Source organism: Mercenaria mercenaria, chromosome 10, assembly GCF_021730395.1.
Source record: "Mercenaria mercenaria strain notata chromosome 10, MADL_Memer_1, whole genome shotgun sequence".
Lineage (NCBI taxonomy): Eukaryota > Metazoa > Mollusca > Bivalvia > Venerida > Veneridae > Mercenaria > Mercenaria mercenaria.
The window spans coordinates 3,682,598-3,703,938 of record NC_069370.1 but is presented as its reverse complement, the minus strand read 5'-3'; the positions used below and the strand labels follow the sequence as shown (position 1 = coordinate 3,703,938).

General features: G+C 34.6%; 1 protein-coding gene across 1 annotated transcript in view; it reads right to left on the bottom strand.

Moving 5' to 3' along the window:
- The window catches only part of LOC123559895 (uncharacterized), a 28,923-nt gene extending 8,045 nt beyond the window's left edge, over positions 1–20,878 (bottom strand). The window contains exon 1 of the mRNA XM_053552173.1: positions 20,766–20,878. The gene's annotated coding sequence lies outside the window, so the exon portion shown is untranslated. The remainder of the gene's footprint in view (positions 1–20,765) is intronic.
- Between the last annotated feature and the right edge of the window lie 463 nt (positions 20,879–21,341).

The following is a 21,341-nucleotide window of genomic DNA, read 5'->3' as shown; positions in this document are numbered from 1 at the left end:
GAGCACCGGTTCTCTAGCTTACATAGAAATGTTAAACCAGATACTAAGGCTATTTAACTAAAAATTGTAATATTAAATACTAGAGGCTTTTAAAGCTGCATAATATTGTATGTAATTTATGCGCTAGCGATAGGTGCAGAAGACCATCAATAGGACAGTGTCTATCCTACTACATTCCCACAGATATGAAAAGTTTAGATACATGTAGTGCTAAATTAGCCTAGCTCTTTTTTAAAAACAAACGTCCTGAATCATGAACATGCCCGGCGTAGAAAACACACCAAAAACCTTTTTCCTCGAAAGACTCAATACAATTCTCTTGCTTGGGCGGGTGTCACCCAAGGTCATCTCAGCTATTTCCAGTGCATGGATAAAGAGAGTCATGGCATTTGTACATAGCAGCCCCATAATAGTCAGGTAGACATATCGTGACGCGGAAGTGTTTATATTACTATTAAGTATCAGTATCAACCATATATGAAACTCGATAATAAAACACAATTAACTATTTTCGCAGCTTATTTATCAACAGCCCTGTGGTAGGAGCTAATTGGTATTTATTTACATATTTATTGCTTTCATTGAAATGTTCAGCATGCCAACACGCACGCTCTAGAAGAAAAAAAAAACAATCAACTTAAAGACTGTACTTATAAATATAGTTATCTTGTTTCAGTAGTAAATAAACATTGCAGGTGTTGATTACATCTGCGGATGTCTCTAAATTGCTTTTTGTACTTTTAGCATGTGTAAATGTTGAGTTCTGCTCAACCAGGGGCTAGAGGGCGTGGACGGTAGCACGCATTTCCACTACCGTCCATGAACAGGCTCAATCAAACCGAGCCTGCAACATTTTCGTTTTTGTCGTGTTGAGCGACCTGTGAAGTTTCCACTTTTCTCTATTTTATGCAATTATAAACACTAAATTCCCGTCGATCAGTTTGGTAAATCCCACAAGCTGACCTAGTGTTTCCTGTCAAAACCAGACTTGTGAATAAGGAAAGCCTTGACCGTGATCGTTCGTACATGTAGTTGGAAATATATATTTTCGTGCTTCTTCTTTTTATAAAATATGTATCAATAAGAAACTTTTAAATAGTATGTCTAGATACACTTTTGAATATTTTTTATCAATTCTAGTGTGTAATATTTTTAATTGTAGCTAAAATATCTTAACGTTGCAGACCGTTATTTATCAGTATATGAAAATAAATAAAATACTACTTTTATATACCAAGTATAACTGTACTGGTTTCCCAGTAGTTTCCGGACCGAAATCGTCATTTTTTGCGAGTAACTTTCAAACAAAACATAGTAGAAACATAATTTTTTCACAGAAAAAAAGCTAGGTTGTTCGTTTACAGCATGCAGAATTCGTATTACACTTTCGTTCATAACACAAATGTAGATGAGGCCTCAAACGGGGTAATTAATTCCATTAAAATCTCGTTTAGTCCGAGTAGTTTTCCGGACCTTTCATTGTAACAGTTGTAACCTCTCTGTAAAAGCAAACATTTCCGATTTCGTTATATATATTCAAAATTAAAACATAATTCTAAGGCGTGATGACGATTTGAAAAGTATATTTAAAACAATTAACAAATACTAGATATATAATACGCTCATTACAGTTACGTCTAATAACGTTTGAATGACGTTTGCAACGTCACGCTAAAATGACGGGACGTATTTAACGGACTGGTAATATTACCAAAAAAAAATTAAAAAATTTTAATATAATTAACAGCTTTCTTTTTTTAAAAAAAAGGAACAAGACCAGTTTCAAAATTGGTAGTCTAACGCCTTGACCACTCGGGCATATGGACACTGTACATTTGATTGATAGACGGTATCTTAGGTAAATCTCTACCTATTTCGGTTCCTATTTTTTTTTTTCGATAATTTAATGCCGTGGTATAGTGAATAGGTCGATTTTTTCTGACATTCATTGTTTTATTTTATAACTATCGGAATGCTTTTACTGTATCGTCTGTAAATAGGAGCATCAAATGACTGATGTTTACCTACAAGGGGCCTCAATTTCTGCGCATGCGCACTGTAACATGAATTCCCCCGCAGTTGACAATCTCTTGTGTAAAGATTACATCGAAGTAAGTTAAAACAACCGGGATATTCAAATAATAAATACGTTCGGTAATGCTAGGTTTTCGCTGCTATGTAGAGGCAACAGACGTCTAGATGATACGATATTTTTACCCAGATGCTTTACGACGGCGTAAAGTGTATGCAGCACGAAATGTAAAAGGTCCGGAAAACTACTTGGGTCCGGAAACTAATTCGAAGGAAATAGACTAGATTTAAAATAACGACACCGCTTTTATTTAATTCTTATTTTAGTCTAAGTTTTTTTTTTGATTAAAGTAAAATTACTATTATAAATATTATTGCATTTAAGTTATTAAAAGATGCATTGAGTAGTTTTTAAGATATCTTCAATAAACGCGGTAATATCATTTGTTAAGTGTATAAATATGCGCCTTATGCCTTGGTCACAAAACCGTACGATGTCCGTACGGTTTTAAAAAATCGTATGAGTCCACCAATTTTAGAATCCATACGGTCTCTGTACAATCGTAGCGTCTGGTCACAGTACCTACGGGTCCCGTACGATCTTTAGAGGATGCCATCGTAGCACATCCGTACGGACATCGCAGACAAGTCGTGCGGAGCTCGCAGGGAGCCCGACCGTACTTCGTACGGTGCTCGCGCGGCACTCGTACAGTGTCCGCATGGTGTCCATGCGAAAAGAATAAATCAGTTCGGCGACGTCTGAAAAAAATGCATTTACAATCGTAGGATATCCGTTCGGAAATCGCAGACAAGTCGTACGGAACTTGCAATGAGACCGGCCGTACCTCGTGCGATGTCCGTTTGCTGTACGGTGTCTGTACGGTATCCCTGTGACAAGAATAAACTAGTTTTGCAACGTCTGAAAAAATGTCCTTTTGCCACTCAGCTGATCGTAACGCCCTGCTAGCCCCGTGCGGACATCGCACGTTTTCCGTACGGTGTCCTCAATATCGTACGGACTTCGTACATTGACCATGCGAGTCCCCTACTATACTCGTGCGAGAATCAGCAAGCCTCGCAGTTTTCCAAATCGGTGCGATGCCCGTACGAGCTCCTCCGGCACCCGTGCGGTTCCCGTACGGGGCTATTGCGAGCTGCTCCCGACTTCGTAAATCTCTACGAGCTAGTAAAGAACTCGAGAGGTCGGTGAAACATTTCACCGACTTCCCGATTCCTCTACGAGTTCAAAAAATCCGCACGACGGTCGTACGAATCAACGATGTCCGTGTCGACGACGTACGAGTTTGCTAAAATTCGACTGCTCGTAGCGTTCTTGTGACCAGGTTATTAGCGAACCTTATCTGGATTTCGCGGTGACTTCCTGTGATGCACCGCGATCCATCGCATTTCAGCGCGACCGGCTGAGATTTTTTCATCGCGAATCGCCGTGAACAGTTTATCTATAGTAGACCGCGTGGTCTTACAAAATCATCGCGACTGGTCACCCAGACGTTGGTAACACGGAAAAAGCAAAATCCGCGAACCAGGGACTGTAATCCATAATTTGAGTAGATTATGCTATGACTATAGATAGGAATTCTAGCGTGTAGCAATCTACCATTTATGTAGCATTTTGAAGAACTATTACTGGGTCCTAAAAATGTTCAATTTCCTTTGTTGTTTAGTTCAGAAATTATAAAATGTATTTGCTAATCTGATATTAACTTTTGACAATTGTCGATGTTAAAATGCGTATTGGTATCAGAGAGTTTTTATTACAAATGAATTCTACCTTTCTATATCAAGTCAGCTCTCTTTTTTTTAGGAAGCTAAACATGTTTTATTTAAGGTATTTCAAGCTTTAGATGCAAATGGGCTAGTATCTAATAAATCTGAAGTATTACTTAGAAACTTGTGAAATGAAATTGCGAAAACAGATGGAACTCAGCACAGCTGACGCATTTCACATTACTGAAAACAGAATTTATCATTTACTGAGGTGTTGATGATCTATTATCAGAAGAATTCATGCCAATGCATGCATGCTTATAATTTGCCTTCAGAGAATTTCTCGCGAAAGTCGGACAAACAACTTTGCATCGTATGATTGAATCAAGATTCGTTTGTTACACTTGATTTTAGCTATTCATTAATGAAATTCAAATGAATTCCTGAGCGATGTGGCATTAATGACCTTTGATTAGAAAGTTTTCAACCAGGCAGAAAGAAGTTACAGTCACTGTTTAAACCTGTTTCAGAAGAGTATTAACAGAACAAAGTATTTGCACTCACAAAACTATGCTTAATAGTGCAATATCTGCCCTTTGATCTACTGTTAAAAACTGCAACTATTACACATAACTGAAGGTAACGGGAAATATCTGAGTGTGTAATGTCTGGTTTGTTGGGCGAGGGTTCTCAAATGGATAATGCAATTATGTGACTACATGATATAAGAGAAATAATTGAAACTCCACAGGTCGCTCAACACGACAAAAACGAAAATGTTGCAGCCTCAGTTTGATTGAGCCTGTTCATGGACAGTAGTGGAAATGCATGCTACCGTCCACGCCCTCTAGCCCGGGTTGAGCAGAACTCTACATTTACATATGCTTAAAGTACAAAAATCATTTTAGAGACATCCGCAGATTTGTTCATACGGCGGTGCACATGTAACCTTCAATGATACACTAGCGTTTAATTCCATGAAAAGCGGCGTATGGTCCCCAGTTAAATTTATGGGTTTTCGAGAAGAAGATTTTTTTAGAAAATGTTGACGGACGGACGGACGACGGACAATGAGTGGTCACAAAAGCTCACCATGTGCCTTTGGCTCAGGTGAGCTAAAAAAACATTTCTGGTATTCACACATAAAAACATTTGGCACGGTCTTTTCACCATATGAGTGCAGTGATAAACTTAACTTCGAGAAATGTGGAAAGTATCCATATTTTCTTTTTTGGATGCGTTCATCATCAAAACCGTGTATTTCTTTTTTTTTTTTTTTTTTTTTTTTTAATTTTTGTCCCAAGGGAGGCTGTTGAACGGGGTAAATTTGCAGTTTAAGAAATTGATCAAGAATTTATTTCTTTAATTTAATCTCTTTTTATACAAGATCCATCTTCATCTTTCATCTTTAAGTATTATTACAGTCAATAAATGCCATAGATTTACAAACTCAGCTCATATGTCTACAATAAAATTGCTATTAACCGCAGCCTTTTATAAGTAAAACATCTTTAGGCAATCGGTATTTCCTAGCAACGTCATAATTGATAAATATTCCAAAAGTGTGTAATTTTCCCATCTCCATAAATTAACTTATAGTCTTATTAGAATGTGTCTTTTTAAGAAGCTACAGTAAAGCTCTGATTTATAACATTTATACAGCATTTCCTTAATAAGGTCAGTAATTTAACAGTTTGACATCTAAGTCTGCTTTATTCTCATTTTTGTTGCTCAGTAAGAAAATTAATAATTCTCTCAGTAATATCATGAGTTATGTAGCTAATAACAGTTTTTGTGAGGCCGTCTGTCGATTTTTCTTTGCCTAAAATGACATTGAAATACCACGACAAAATCTAGGATAGTTAATATAAGTGCCCGGAAGAGACTATTAAGGGAGGCAATAGCAATTATAGTTCGAGACGATAATCTTATGGTAATGGACACGTAATGACGAACTGCAATTTCCGTGCAATTCCGAATGCCAGTTCGGTATCCTTCGGCCATAACAGAAAATTATTTTTCGTAAAAAACGGAAAATCCCGAAGTTGCATTCGGAGAAGACGTAATTGAACGGAAATTGCCGATGGTCATTACGAGTCCACTACCTTAATGCCATTTTCTCGCAAGAAAAATGTCAGATACACTGTCAGATGCATATTACACTACGGAACTTAAAACACTAACTAATTCTTTATACGTCCGTAAAGGATGTGAAAACAATAATGTTGATAAAAACATTATTAAAACAGTTGCCGTATCAACGATATAACAATTATATATACATTTAATTCACATTGTACTAGTATTCTTGCATAAAACTTTCCTTTACTGGTTTTGCCGTGAACAAATTGGGAGAAAAACGCGCACAAGAGTAGACGTGACGAATATTACAAAACATTTTACTGAAAAAAGCACAACTGCTGGTTTTAACCTAATTTATCCTAAAATTTAATAAAAATCACATAAAACTAAATATTCAAATATTCCTTTTTTCTTTTTTTTTTTTTGATAATATGGTTCTTGACTTTGAAAGAAATTTCTGAAAGTCGCCTTTGTACATCGATAAAATACAATGATGTCACATCATACGTGCAGTTTCGAGTATCTTAAGGGGAAATGTGACAGTTGTGTGGATTTTTATAAAGGCAAAGAAGGAAACAATTTAACTAGCGGAGAGAATTTTCTTACACTTTGCATGATCATAGAGCATCAAAGTAGAAACAAATTTATGCAAAAAAATGGGGGTCACGGTGCTACTTTTTAGTTATCTGCCCTTGAATGCGAGCTTTTTGCTAATTGTAAACGACGTCGACGTCAAAGCTTTATTACACTAGTGTATTATCATTTTCATGTAATGGCTTTATTACACTCCCGCGACGTCAAACATGTGGTAAATAAAGATACAAGGTGGCTTTAGCGAATAAAATATTCATAAAATGTTATACGAAAACTTAATAGAATACATATTTAGACACCTCAGAAACACTAAGAAAATGCTTTAAATTGGCTTGGTTCATTAAAATGGTTTTTAGTTATTCTATGAGATTAGGATCGTAGAGTACTGACGTAAGACACAAGCCATTATTATAGCAATTATTGTCATTAGTCGTGCTGGTCAGGAACCATATCTGTAAACATATATCTTATCAGACGACATTTGTCATGCAAATTTTAATTATGTCTTCTGATAAATCGGTAAATCGGAACTTTGTCAAACAACACCCTGATCCCATATATCATAGCGGAAATATTCCATCAAGTCGGAGATCATTTGCAGAATTTATGGGTAAACACAGAGAGGATGGTAAAGAGTTATGGCATAAGAACGTCATCCTCATATTTCTCTCTCAGATAGCAGTCATTGTTATTAGAAAAAAAGACTTAATAATATCCGCACTTCAGTGCCATTAGCATCATACTTCTTCCAAATTGTTAAAATGTTGTTCAGAAAATGTCTGATTTGAGAGCAATTTGTCGAGAGATGATAGAGTTCTCACTTTTAATGTCGTTAATAATCTTATAATTAAGAAACTTAATATTTCGTCGTCCATTTCTCAAGAAATATTTTAGTTTAAAGAATATTCAGATGAAAAATCTAAAAATTATGACAGATCGAGATTTTATAATTTTCTGGTTGCTATTTACGCCTAAAATTCTTAATTTCTTTTTGTCTGCTCCTTAAATGAGTATAATAATATACTGAAATAGTATGATGGTTTGTTAAGGACATATGATAAAAATATTTTAGATGAAATTATTTCAACCTTGACATTCTAGTTTTATTGTTTATTAAAACAAAGACAAATATCAAACAGGGAATGCCACGTACCAAAATCGCAGCCTCCCCAAAACGAAACCTACAGCACGCAGACGTGCACACCACAAACACACACATACACATACGCGTGCACACACATAAATCCAACACACGAGGACAAAACGAACAAAGGAACACACACAAATACACACAAAGCCTACACAAGAGGACAAAACGAACAAACAAAGGAACACAGTGGGGCACCGCCTTGGAACGGTCAGTGGCAAAAACACCACTGGGGAGCTTAAACCGGTTTATTGTGCGCACCCAACCTCACTCTTACCCCCACCAACTGTTCCAAAGACACGGGACAATGTAAATAAAAGTAATCCCCTCCAGGTGAATCTCTAACACACGTAATGGAAACAAAAAGGCATGGCATGTAAAACACAAAAATGCTCGTGTATAAATATATAAAAAGCAAACCTTTAGAACCAAAACTGTATGTACTCAATGCCTTTTCAGAAGACAGAGCAACAAGAGAAACACCCTTAAGGGCCCGACGGAACAGGCCAGAAGACAGATATCAAAACAGTTCAGTCCTGGTAGGATTTAAAAACTGCTTATCATAGAGTCCTCCCCCTCTTCCGTCAGACACAATCAAAGAGGGAAGCGTTAGAGTCTCATTAAAAATCACAAATCCATGTACAAACATCATAACATTTAGTAAACATGTACTTTGCCTCTCGTTGGTAGAGCTATAAGAGACAACGAAAGACAGTAAAATATAATCCGTTTTAAATAACTGCAATATATGTTACATTGATTTAAGGCAATATGATTAAAGCATATCGCTGTAAAATCATCGTCAAATTTAAGGATGATTTGTCTCAAATATAACTGTGATAGAAATGTCAAGCAGTTCCTTTTGTAAGTAAATAAGTCCTCATATTTTTAAACTTTGATCTACCAAATTACATTATAATGTAAGATCCGCGTGCCGCAATACTAATTATTCATCGTCCTTTCATAACTATCATACTTTTCAACCAAACAACTCATTCATACAGGACCATCTCGATTAAACATTCATTCATAAATATGAATTCATTTTGACAGTATGTATCTGTGACATTTTTAAAATCAAATATGATGATTCGATTAAACGTGTATGTTTTCCATACCAAATATTGTACACGAACAGCTCACCTATATTCTTCCATGGTCAGACAAAATTTTCTTACAATCCGAGAACCAGAAGAAGGGTACAATTTGTATAATGTAAAGATAGAACGAATAATTTACCTATTATGAATCATTTACCTGTTATGATCCATTGATCAACAAATAATCAAGGCCTTCGAGTGGTTTGTCGTCTAATTTATCACGGTCCAGAGTTCAAAGAGGGCGTTAACCCTACTGGTTTAACATCTAAGCATCTGAATGATGAACCGTGGTAAATTAGACGATAAACCACAATAAAGCCTTGATTGTTTTCATTCTTACATGTTCCTTGAAATATTTTGTAAAAATTATGCTTGGCTTCATTTATACGAGTAGTAATGAGCCGGACGTCATGCGGCAATTGTCGTTATAATTGACCTTAAAATGCTCCCTTACCGGTCAGCGCGTCAACCGTGGTTTATCGCAGAATATACAGAATATTTTTTTACTTAAAACAAACATGTATATATATAAGATATCTTGACTTGATGGGTGCATTATTGCATTATGATCCCACATTGTTAGGAATGTCACAGAATAGTACTTTAAAGACAATTTGCTTTTCAGCGCTATTTAAGGAAAGCAATAAATTTGCCATTACCCACCTTAAAAGTCAATAAACAAAAGAGTATAAACTTGGTAAGGCGGGTTTTACCGCATTATGATTCCACATTTTATGACGAAGCGTAGGTTTATTAAAAGCAATAGCACTTTAAGGACATGTTCAAGTGCAAAAAAGGCAGTTTTTTGTCAAATTTAAAGTCAGAATTATTGAACCTTGTTCATGACCCTAACAACCTGTTTTGAAGTTCAATGCAATACCTTCATAAATCATCAAAACCTGTATGAGTATAGATTCGACTCAGTTTTAAATGAATTATACTGACAATGGTGTTCCTTTAACTACAGAAAATGCGATAGTGTTTAGAAAAACTTGTTTTAGCTTCAATGATATATTCAAAGCACGTTTTCACAAATTTGTTCTGGTTTCTAAGACTGTTCTAATTTCCTACAATAACCGATCCATTATCATCATTGTCAAGAGGAAACACTATTAGAAGTGCAGTCACAATAAATTCCAATCAGTTTCTTTTAGAGTAAGTATTATAACTCCTCGGTAAATAAAGAATTTATATCTAAATTATGCCAATCCTTAGCGATAAAGTGCCTTAAACGACTTAAGTATTAACAATTTAGACCAAAAGTATGTAATAATTTTCAGGAGAGCACATTATCATTCAATGTCTCCTTTTAAACTTACTCAAATTGAAACTTAACATGTGTGTAGGAATATTTGTATACTGTCAATGCCGTCATGATTTAAAAAAGTCTCAAGTTTCAATTTGCAAATTTAATGACAATTGGTATAATACACATCCTTTGTCATATGCAAACAAACATTAATTGCAAAGGCATACATACATACATGCATCAACATTTAAACGATAAAGGTTATTATAAGTGACATGACAATACACATTTCAAAAAACAGTCATATTTTTTTAAATATATTGTTTCTTAAATTATAAGCATCTTTAATATATTTTGCCAAGTTGTAATATTTCTTGTTCTGATTTAGCAATTTTTAACAATCGAGTCCTGCACCAACATGATCACACCCAGCACTTAAAATATGATTTCTTTCATTTAACGTCGCTTTATGTCATTGAAACAAGCCCGATAAGATTTCGAGCCTACAGAACAAGTGGATAAGAACAGACGTAAAAGAAGACATCTTGATATACATTATTAAGATGTTTCCATGGCAACAAAAAATATCAGTCATCATTACAGGTAATTCTCAGTGTCATACTAATTAAATGAACATAATTATTATATTAAGAATTTAGATATTTAATTGGGTATCACCTTCAAAATATTCTTCAACTGACCCTATAGCCTAGTGGACAAAACTCGAAACAGATGATCTTTATCATATCTGTAGGGATACCCTCCAGATCATTGATTTCTTTCTCGCCTTTTTCAGTTTAATTTATATTGTTCTTGTGAAATATCTTTTGAATCGGTTTTACTATTTTTTTAATTACGTTACAACATACAAATTTCTAGGTTTTGCAAAAATACAAGAAAAGCAATGATCTTGATTTATTTTTCAATATTTATATATATAGTCACTAATATAGGTTTTGTCGTGGAATTACAAAACTTTCTTGAATTGATGTTTAGGGTAGTGTTCTTGTTAGACTAAAATATTTCAGAAAAAAACATAAACAGAAAATATAAACAATGAAGGATGTGTGTGTGTTTTATTACACATGAAAAGGACAATTGAGATGTATAGGTTATAAGTTAAATACAGCAGTTTTAAGATATTGATTTCAAGCAAGCGTCAGCGAAGCGAGAAATTAATATCTTAAAACTGCTGTATGCTTACAGTTAGTCCCTACTTAGGTACACTGTTATTAGGCGGAGTCTATATAATCGTAACATTTAACAATTAAATTTAATACATACCTTTGATGTGACAACTGTATATGTAACAGAATGGCCAGAGTTCAACGAAATGGTGCAAGTCCATTGGCAGAGCAACTTGGGCAATTCAAAACTAAGGTGTCGTGACTGTGTCTGGAAGTTTATTTATTTTTGCGAATTTATGTGTCTGGACAAAAACAAAGTTTTAACATTATATCAAAATACCAGGTAGATATTTAGTGCTTAGATCAGCAATTCTCAACATTTTTATAAGATATATTCAATAAACGAACATCAAATGTCGTGTTCAGTAATATAAATGGATATCCGATAGGCTTTGCTGTAAAGATGCTTTTGAAGTTAGAAACAGATCGCATCTCTCCGTTGATAAATCTGCAGGACTTCATATTGAGATACGATACTCGAGTCAGATGTAATTAAATATTTACTAGTTTTTATTTTGTATGGATGCCAAATTTATGAAGTTATAAATTTGCATGAAATTTGTAAGTGAACCAATTAATTGCTTATTTAAGTTTTTTTCTATCTAAATCTTGGAAATATTTCGTATTACTATTATGATTTAATTAAATAAGCTAATCTAGGGACCTTTATCTTTCTACATCCGTAAACGTATTATTGTTAAAAGTTCACTAAAACAAAATGCATTCGTTGTACTTTTATTGCAGCAGTCGTTTCCTCTCTATAGCTGCTGTAACCTTTTTCAGTATATAATGTCTCGAAGGGAAATAAGGTAGAATATGTTGCAGACAATGCATGTCATAATGTCAAGCGATAAACAAAGGGTGTGCTGCTTTCCGCGAATTTATGTTTTCCTTTACCCTCATTAATATCGTAGTCTGGGAGTTATGAGTAATGATCACTATATGTGTTCATAATAATTAGTTGATAAAGTTTCTTTTCAGACATTACACTCATTAGGTATTGGAAATGAAATGCCGCATGACACGCTCAAATGCCATTTTTCATACTTATATACATAAGTTCAAGCCACTTCCACAACAGTTTTTATGATAGTCTTAAATTAGATCTCAATAATAATTTACAGCATTTACACGTGGTTTTCATTTAGCTAACCATATTAATGATGTAGAATACCTTGTCAACAGTGCAGATTCAAATTTATTGGACCATCGGGTGGTTTATTGCTTGCAATACTACAGTTCATTTAGATGTGAAGCAAAATGCATAATAAGCAAGTATCTGATTACAAATTCTGTATAATTTTGTTGGGGGTTTGCTCTGTCTAACAGATCGTTTGTTTATAATGTTAATAGTGGTTTTTTAATGCTGTTAGTATTTTCTACACGGGGAAGGAATGAATTTATGATTCGAAGTCAACAGTGGACGTTTAAAAAATTTGATCCGATTCGGTCGGGCGTATCGCCAGTGTTATACTTTAATAAGCGTCTGTTCTTTTGATCGCGGGTGATCCAAGTCAGCAAAGTGCTTCAATACGATAACGGCGATTAACGCGGTGATATGAGACTACGCGAGATTATCTCCTGTTGCGATTCTGTGTATTTTATACTTCTTTGCTCTAAAAGAGTATACTCGCGTATACTTTGCTTATAGCTCAACTTGCTTGAGAGACCACTTGCATTAAGAGACCACTTTCTCAGTTCCCTTTTTTGTAAATAAAGAACAAATTATGTTTTAAGAGACCAGTTGTGTTAAGAGACCACTTTTTGTCCTTCTCTTGGGTGGTCTCTTAATGCAAGTTGTTCTGTCCAATAGAAAAAATTGGAACTCCACAGATCGCTCACACGACAAGACTGAAAATGCTAACACGGTCGGTTTGATTGAGCACGTTCATGGACGTTGGTGGACATGAGTTTTATCCCATGCGTTTTCTTTCATATTTATTGTAGTGACCACTTCTATAAGAATCTTTTAATGACTTTTACTGACTGAAGGTGCAGATAGAAATATCGGACTCGAGGGTAAGGGAGTAGACTAGCATCAGTCGTTAGAGTAATAAAATGTAAAGCACTTGGCTATAAAATCAATCCTCTTTGATAGCAATTTCTGAAAAAAAAAATACAATATATCTAACCTCTGACTCTAATGAGCCTAGAAAGAAAATGGTTTATTCATAAAATATTACTGTCAGTATGAAGAAAGAATAAACTTTATTACAGATAACTTGATCTCAACAGACTTTGTAAGTCTAGTAACAGAGCATCTGTCAAGTTTCCGCAAAAACAGATACATGCGTGCCAAACATATTCATCCACACCTAAGACCAGTTATAGATTCATTTTGTTACATACTATATTCTTCAAAGAAATGAAGGAATAAAATCAATCGAGTGTGTTTCTCTTAATCCATATTGTATCATACATGGATTCATGCATTCATTCATTAACAATTACAGCACATGAGTCAATCTTACAACCTGGCGTGAAATACAAGTTTTTTAAGCGAATAGGAAAATCCTGCCCGGCATTCAAGATTTTTTTTTTGTCTGAAATTCGTTGAGGATTGATCGCTTACAAAAATTCATAGACGATTACGACGAATATAAATAGGAGTTGAGAATTCTAAATTCAGAAAAAAAGTATTATATCATATAGTTGCGCATATATTCCATAACGGAGGGAGGCAATTACTCAAGATGATGACGATTACTTTATTAGGACTTGTTCTTGTTAATTCATAGATGTCTGCGCCTATAAATGTGAGGTGGCGAAGTTATCTATGCCCTTTGAATATGTTCTCAGGTATGAGGCACGTTTTTGTTGTATTATTAGATAAATATTTCTATTCTTAGCATTTATTCAGCCTAACTAAATTTTCAGTGAAATACAATGCTTTAACAAAAAGAAGCGTAGACACCCTGTGATATAGCAAATTGACAAACTTTCACAGGTAATAGATGGGAGTGGTAAAACTTTCAATATATGTTCATGTGTGTGAACATTATATTGCCGCGATTGAATTAGTTCCATTTAATTACTCTTCAACAAATATATCAATTGAAATATATGATATAACCTTACATGTGAGCACGCCGTGTGGGTGTTTGGTTCTAGGCGATTGTATTACGCTTGAGGTGCAAAAAAAAAATGGTAACACGATGCTTACTTACTTCTAGCATATATCAGTAAGTTATTCCCTAAAATTGTTTATAGTACTTTAAACATGTGCAGATGTCGAGTTATGCTCAAGCCGTGGCTAGAGGGCGAGGACGGTTGCATGCATTTCCGCTACCGTCCATGAACAAGCTTAATCAAACTGAACCTGCATCATTTTCATATTGGTCGTGTTGGGCGACCTGCGGAGATTTTTTTCTGGGGCCTCTGTGGCAGTTAAGGTCGCTGACTTCAAACCACTTGCCCCTCACCGATTTAGGTTCGAGCCTCACTCGGGGACTTGAATTTTTCATGTGAGGAAGCCACCCAGCTGGCGTACGGAAGGTCGGTGGTTCTACCCAGGTGCCCGCTCGTGATGGAATTATGCACGGAGGGGCACCTGGGGGCTTCCTCCTCCATCACAGCTGGAAAGTTGCCATATGACATAATTGTGCCGGTGCGACGTTAAACCCAACAAAAACAAAACAAAATTTTCTTTTTCTATTGAAACATCTAATAGATCAGCAGCGTATATTGCATCCAACTGTGACTTGAATTTAATATCGGACCGCCATAATTCCTTAAAGCAAAAAGGTATAAGTCTATCTTAGTTTTTTAGTGTTGTAACTCAAAAATCAATTTCTGTATCAAAACACAGAATTCTTATTTTATTATTATCAAATTGTACAACTCTTTCAGATTACAAAAACAAAACGTATAAGAAAAGGTAAAATGAGTTTTTATTACTTAAATCTGGTGACAATTGCCATTAATGTTTCTTTTACTATTTTACATTTAGAACAAATCATTCAAAACAATGAAAATAATGGAATGTGCAGTAATGTAACACTACAAATCGTTGTCAGTGTAGCTGTTTAACTTTTTCTTTGCAAAGCCATAACATATTTTTTCACAGATATTGCCCATTAAGAGTTATGAGGGCCGAGCTCGTCGAGTAAAAAACGAACATTCTTTATATGTAATAAGCTATATGGACCAGTGCTTCGAAGCTTGGTAGGTGTTGTGCAAATTTTTAATTGTTCGTTTTTGAGTTAAGTGTCATTTTCATACCACATTTCAGTTATGTAAAAGTAATGGAACAAACTCACGACCCCGTGATCGGTAGATCTGCGATCTCTCTACTAACCTAACAGGGCGGACAGGTTCCATAGATAATATGAACGTTATTTCAGAGTATTTCCATAACCAGTTTTGCAATAAAAAATTATCTATAAACCCTGACGAAAAGCTGGCGAAGAATTAAGAGAATATGGCGGAACATTTACCCAATAAAATCTGAAAAGTAGATCCCTCGGAAGCACCAAAAACAAGGCAAACAGCGAAAATTGCAGACTCGGTTTGATTGAGTCTGTTCATGAGCAGTAATTAAGAAATAATTTCACGTCGTACAAATAATTTCACTCGGGCTGCGCCCTCGTGAAATTATTACGCCCGACGTATAACCACCCATCGTGCATAAATGGTTTTAAAACACACTTTTGCTATAAATTATTTCGATTCTAATATGCCCTTAACCTAAAACAGTAGATAAAATATGGTAGCGCTCTTTCTTGGTCGCAACAAAAACTTTGACGTCACCGCACGTTAACGTGACGTCATTCTAGCGTAAGCGTGTTCTAACAGAGACAAGCATATTAGAATGGAAAATGCAACACTGCCAAGTCTCGATGCAAAATTTGGAGATTATACAATATGGAAAGTAGGCAGCCCATTTTAAATATTTCGATACATGTAAAATTATAGGTCCTATAGATAAAAAGAACTGGCAGTAGCCTTTGACTGATTTGCAATAATATGTTGTTCCAACTGTATAGTGTGTATGTGCTAACTTTAAGTGCGTATAAATAAATTCCACAGAATATTATACAACAAGGATAAAGCTTATGGCGAGGCATTATATCTAGAAAAGAACAATCAAATGAAGGATGCACTGGTAAAAACGAGCTTTGTGTCAACAATAATATAATACTCAATGTATAAATGAAGCTGATAATTAATAATCTTTGTGTTCATTTTTCTTTTCAGCATGTGGCCTTTGGGACAAAGATTTTCATTTCTTATTTTGAATGAAGTCGCTTTCAGCGTGCAGTTTCTTTAGGACCAGAGATCAGAATACTATTATTACGCCGACCCAAGAGAACTGTGGCCAGTCATAAACAGAAATCAGTAATCTGGCCCAGTTATTTAAAAGAACCCTACAAATTAAATGGTTTCATTTATGTTTTCAAATGCACAGACACTCATAAACACCTTATAAAAATGACAGTCTTACTTATAGCACACACAATGTTTTATCTTGCCGTCAGTTATAATTAAAAGTAAAAAATGTCTACGAAAGTCTAGTAATTTATAAAGAGTTAATACACAGGAGATATTATTATTGTATGTCCTAAAACAAAATTTTCAATTTGCTCAAGGTTTTATGAATCATTTTGTTTAAAAAGTAATATGTAAACTTCAACAACAATATATGTTGAAAGTCTACATGCATTTATAAATTTTGTTTCATTTTTTAGTTTTAGATTTCCAACAGCAAACCAAAAGGACTGAACATATGTCAACCATATTTTCATTGTTCCATTATGACAGACTATTCTCAAAACGTAAGTGTGACGTCATCAAAACGTAACTGTGACGTCAAGTTAACCTAACCTTTTACGTTATTCTTGGATTTATGAGAATTAAAAGATCAGATGTATCAGGAACGAACTCAGTTTCACGGGAAATTTATTCAGTACATAAATATACTTGTATTCAATACAAATATTAGTAGTACATAACTGATTGTAAATCTAAACTGCTTTTCCAGTATGATGATAGATATTAGTTTATTAACATTGTTGAAAGTTATTTAATTTGTTTCATCTAGCTACCCCGATTAACTTTCCTGTTCTTCATGAAATGTCGAATGAGTCTGTCGTTCAGAATTTGACGTCAGGTGAATAACAAACTCGTTTATGGTGAGATTAAATTACTTTCCTATCTAAATAAGATTTCGAACATACAATATTGCAAATAACTGCAGATTTTTTGTACTCTACATAGACGGAAGTAAATCATGAAGACAGAAATCAGTGTCAGATTACCTCACTTTAGTGCATCGATTAATAGTTACATCTTTTTCAAATATAATACAGTCTGATAAAATGACTTGTCTATACTGTAGAACTGCAATATTAAAAGAGGTTTTGCAATGGATATTAAGACAGTTTATTGCAGTAAATATATACGCACAAGAAACCTTGGCTACTACGAAACATTCAAGAGGGAAAGAGGTTCTACAGAATGCGTTCGTTTGTTTAAATTCCTACGCAATATGATGTATTAATCACGTGAATGAACCTGTCATATTACGTTACGTCTTTTAGACGTTAGGTAATTTTCGTTTTACATGTTTATTTCGTAGAAGTCATAGCGCCGAAATGGCGAGAAAATACACTATAGAATTACTGTTACTATCGTACTGATGTTGATTTTTTTCAGTATCATATAAAATGCATTTAGATAAAAATGAAAACATCAAGTGTCAGTTTTAAGAAATACTTTTTTTTTTGTTTATTCTTGCCATCTTTACAAATTGTAAATTATGTATGTTTGATGTTATGTACGTTTTAGTAAACATTTTTTTCACTGTAGTAAACATGATGTCATAGAGGCTGCTACTTCACCTTATGTACCAGCTAAAATATCTTACACCAGCAAAAGCAGTTTACAAATACGTGTACCACAGTAAAACGACATAAAATCCTTCATAAATTTAACAACGTGAATAAATTTTCATCAAAAAAAAAGGCGAAAGACAATAAGTTAAAATACTCCTTTTGTTGAAATATAAGATCTCTGAAAAATAACAAATTTTAAAGGTTCTATGAAAGGAAAGTCTCACCATCAAAATATTAAAGAATTCTTTTAAATAGACTTACAAAGTCTGTTGTGATCAAAGTAATCTGTAATAAAGTTTATTTCTTTCTTCGTAATGACACCGATAATTTCTAAGAAAACCTTTTTCTCTCTAGACTCATCTAGAGTCAGAGATAAGAGATATTGTTTTTTTTTTTACAGAAAGTGCTATTTGAGAGGATTTAATGGCAGTGATATTTATTTTAAAGGACTCTAACGACTGATGCCAGTCTACCTTTTATACCGAAAGGAGATATTTCTAGAATCACACGTTCCAGTCTGCAAACGGTGTAATAGGACTATTATAAAGCCATGTTGTAACCGGCTTAAGTGTGAATCTAACTGCATCATTGCAAGACCAATGTACTGTTTGAATGACACACTGATTGATGCATGGAACATCGAGACGCGATTATAAGGTCATTTGTGACGTCATCACTTATGCAAGTTATTACATAATACGTTGTATTTCGTATTAGATTAAATATGAACACATGGCTTTCTGTTCCTTTGTGAAATGCGAAACAAAAACCTCGTAGGTATGCTATAGGATTATTTTTTATGCTTCGTGTTAGATAAATTTGTGCGTTAAAAGGAAATATTACAAATGTATGAATAACAGTAAAAAAATCCTTGTATTGACAAGTAAATAATTTTCCATTTTTCAATTTTTTTAATTTTCTAACGATTTTGCTCCCGGCATCAAACTTTTCGTAAATATCTTTTTTTATCAAATTTTGAATCGAAACCACGATCATCGTATAGCAATTGATGTAACTAAGAAAATAAGTGCTAGCTCATGTTTCGTTTCGAAACAATAATGGTATCACCGTAATGGTATTACTGTTATCTGATTCGGCATTGATGCAACCCTGAAATATGCGTATGAATACAACTGGTACAATGAACAAACACGTCAATGTTTGAGCGTCTCAATTCAACCAATTTGCTTGAAAAAATACATATTAGAATTATGATAAAATGGCTTATCAGATCCCCTTCCTAAATTCCAGTTTGTTTAGTTCTGCCCATTGTTTCCTCGTTTAGGGCAAACTCAATATTTTAACTGGGGACCATACGCCGCTTATCATGGAATTATACGCTAGTGCATCATTGAAAAAAAAACAAGGACAAATTTCAGACATTGAAGGTTCCATGTGCACCGCCGTATGAACACATCTGAGGATGTCTCTAAATTGTTTTTGTACTTGTAGCCTGTGTAAATGTTGAGTTCTGCTCAACCCCGGGGCTAGAGGGCATGGGCGGTAGCATGCATTTCCACTACCGTCCATAAACAGCCTCAGTCAAACCAAGCCTGCAACATTTTCGTTTTTGTCGAGTTGAGCGACCTGTGGAGTTTCAACTTTTTCTATTTCATATGAGTAGGTCAACAATAAAACCTACGACTGAGTGGATCGTATAGCTAACATACGATACACCAGAATATCTGTAGTCAAATATTTTTTTAGTATCAAGTGTTTTCATATTTTATATTCTTCGGAAGGAGAAGCTAACTTTGATCGGAGAATCTAATTTCCATCGGAGAACCTTACTTCGCTGGAATACCTAACTTTGGCTGAGAAACCTTACTTCGATCGGAACACTTGATTTCGATGGGAGGACCTGACTTTGGTTGGACTGAACCCTTGGCCTATTGACTGGGCTTTCATTTCCATCGGAGAACCTTACTTCGCAGGGAGACCTAACTTTGGTTATGGAACCTTACTTCGATCGGAACGGTTGACCTGACTTTGATTGGACTGAACCCATGACCTTTTGATTGGACTGAACCCGTGTCCTTTTGATCGGACATAACCCGTGACCTTTTCATTGAACTGAACCCGTGACCTTTTGATCGGACTGAACCCGTGACCTTTTGATTGGACTGAACCCGTGACCTTTTGATCGGACTAAACACGTGACCTTTTGATTGGACTGAACCCGTAACCTTTTGATCGGACTGAACCCGTGACCTTTTGATTGGCTTTCTTGAAATCCATCTACATTTGTACTGAGCAATCCTTGTTGGACGGATTTGTCTATTGTTTCGGTTTCTAGATATTCTTAACATTAGACATTTACTTTTAGCATTGAATGAACAATACCGGAGATACAAGAGAAAAATACCCGTTTTCCGCAAAATTGGCAAAATATAAAAAAAAAACGCAATGTATAATTCTATTAACTCGGATATTTCAAAACTTCAGCATATTCTAAGAAAATCCGGCAGATAAAAATGATAGAGTCGTATGCATAATGTTTTTGTCACTAGTAAAATGATTTGAGTGTTTATTTTTAAGACATTTGCACAAACAAAAATGCTGGAAAGTAAGAAATGTTACGTTTTTTATAGATGTACATTTGGGATGACATTTACAAATTGAATGATGTTCCTTACCGAATCCGTATTCAGGTTTTATTCTATGTTATCTGGATAACTGACATTACACTATGACTTCCGGTTTATCAAACATGCAGAATTACCTTAACCAAAGAAGTATAAAATACATTATTTTTATAGCTCTTTGCCTTAACGTAATTCCTGAAATGTATGTACATGATAATACGTTTCCTACCTTTGAATATAATTATGTCCTCGTTTCTTAAATATCACTATAGTTTGCGAAACATTTGTTAACTTTAAATCAATCTTTTTACACAATTCATCCGTTCTCAAACAAGGAATCTTTATGCGTTATACATGTGTTTTCAATATTATTTTAGCTAACTTGCAGTTATTGTCTTTCTCACAGCCAGGTAAGTTAATTTTAGAAATTTCACTTTCTTAAATTGGTTTCGTTGGCGTCTGTCATGCCATGTCTGTTTTGTCTGTGAAATTAATATTAATTTCCTGATGATGCTTTGGTACACCAAATACATCATCACTCCTGGGATTTAGTTCAAAGATTATTAATAATATTGAATTTAATGGAAGCTGCAGGATATAAAACTATATCTGACCAATATTGACGGCTTTTATAACTTGAAAAATTGTTATTACAAAAATGTAAATGATAATATTCTATATCAGGTGCAATACATCGAGACATCAAAGGCCGTGCGGCATTATATATTGATTACATATTATTTGAAGCCTTTCTCTATTTTACGATTTGTGCAGAGATAAAATTGAATTTTAAAGTGAAGAAAAA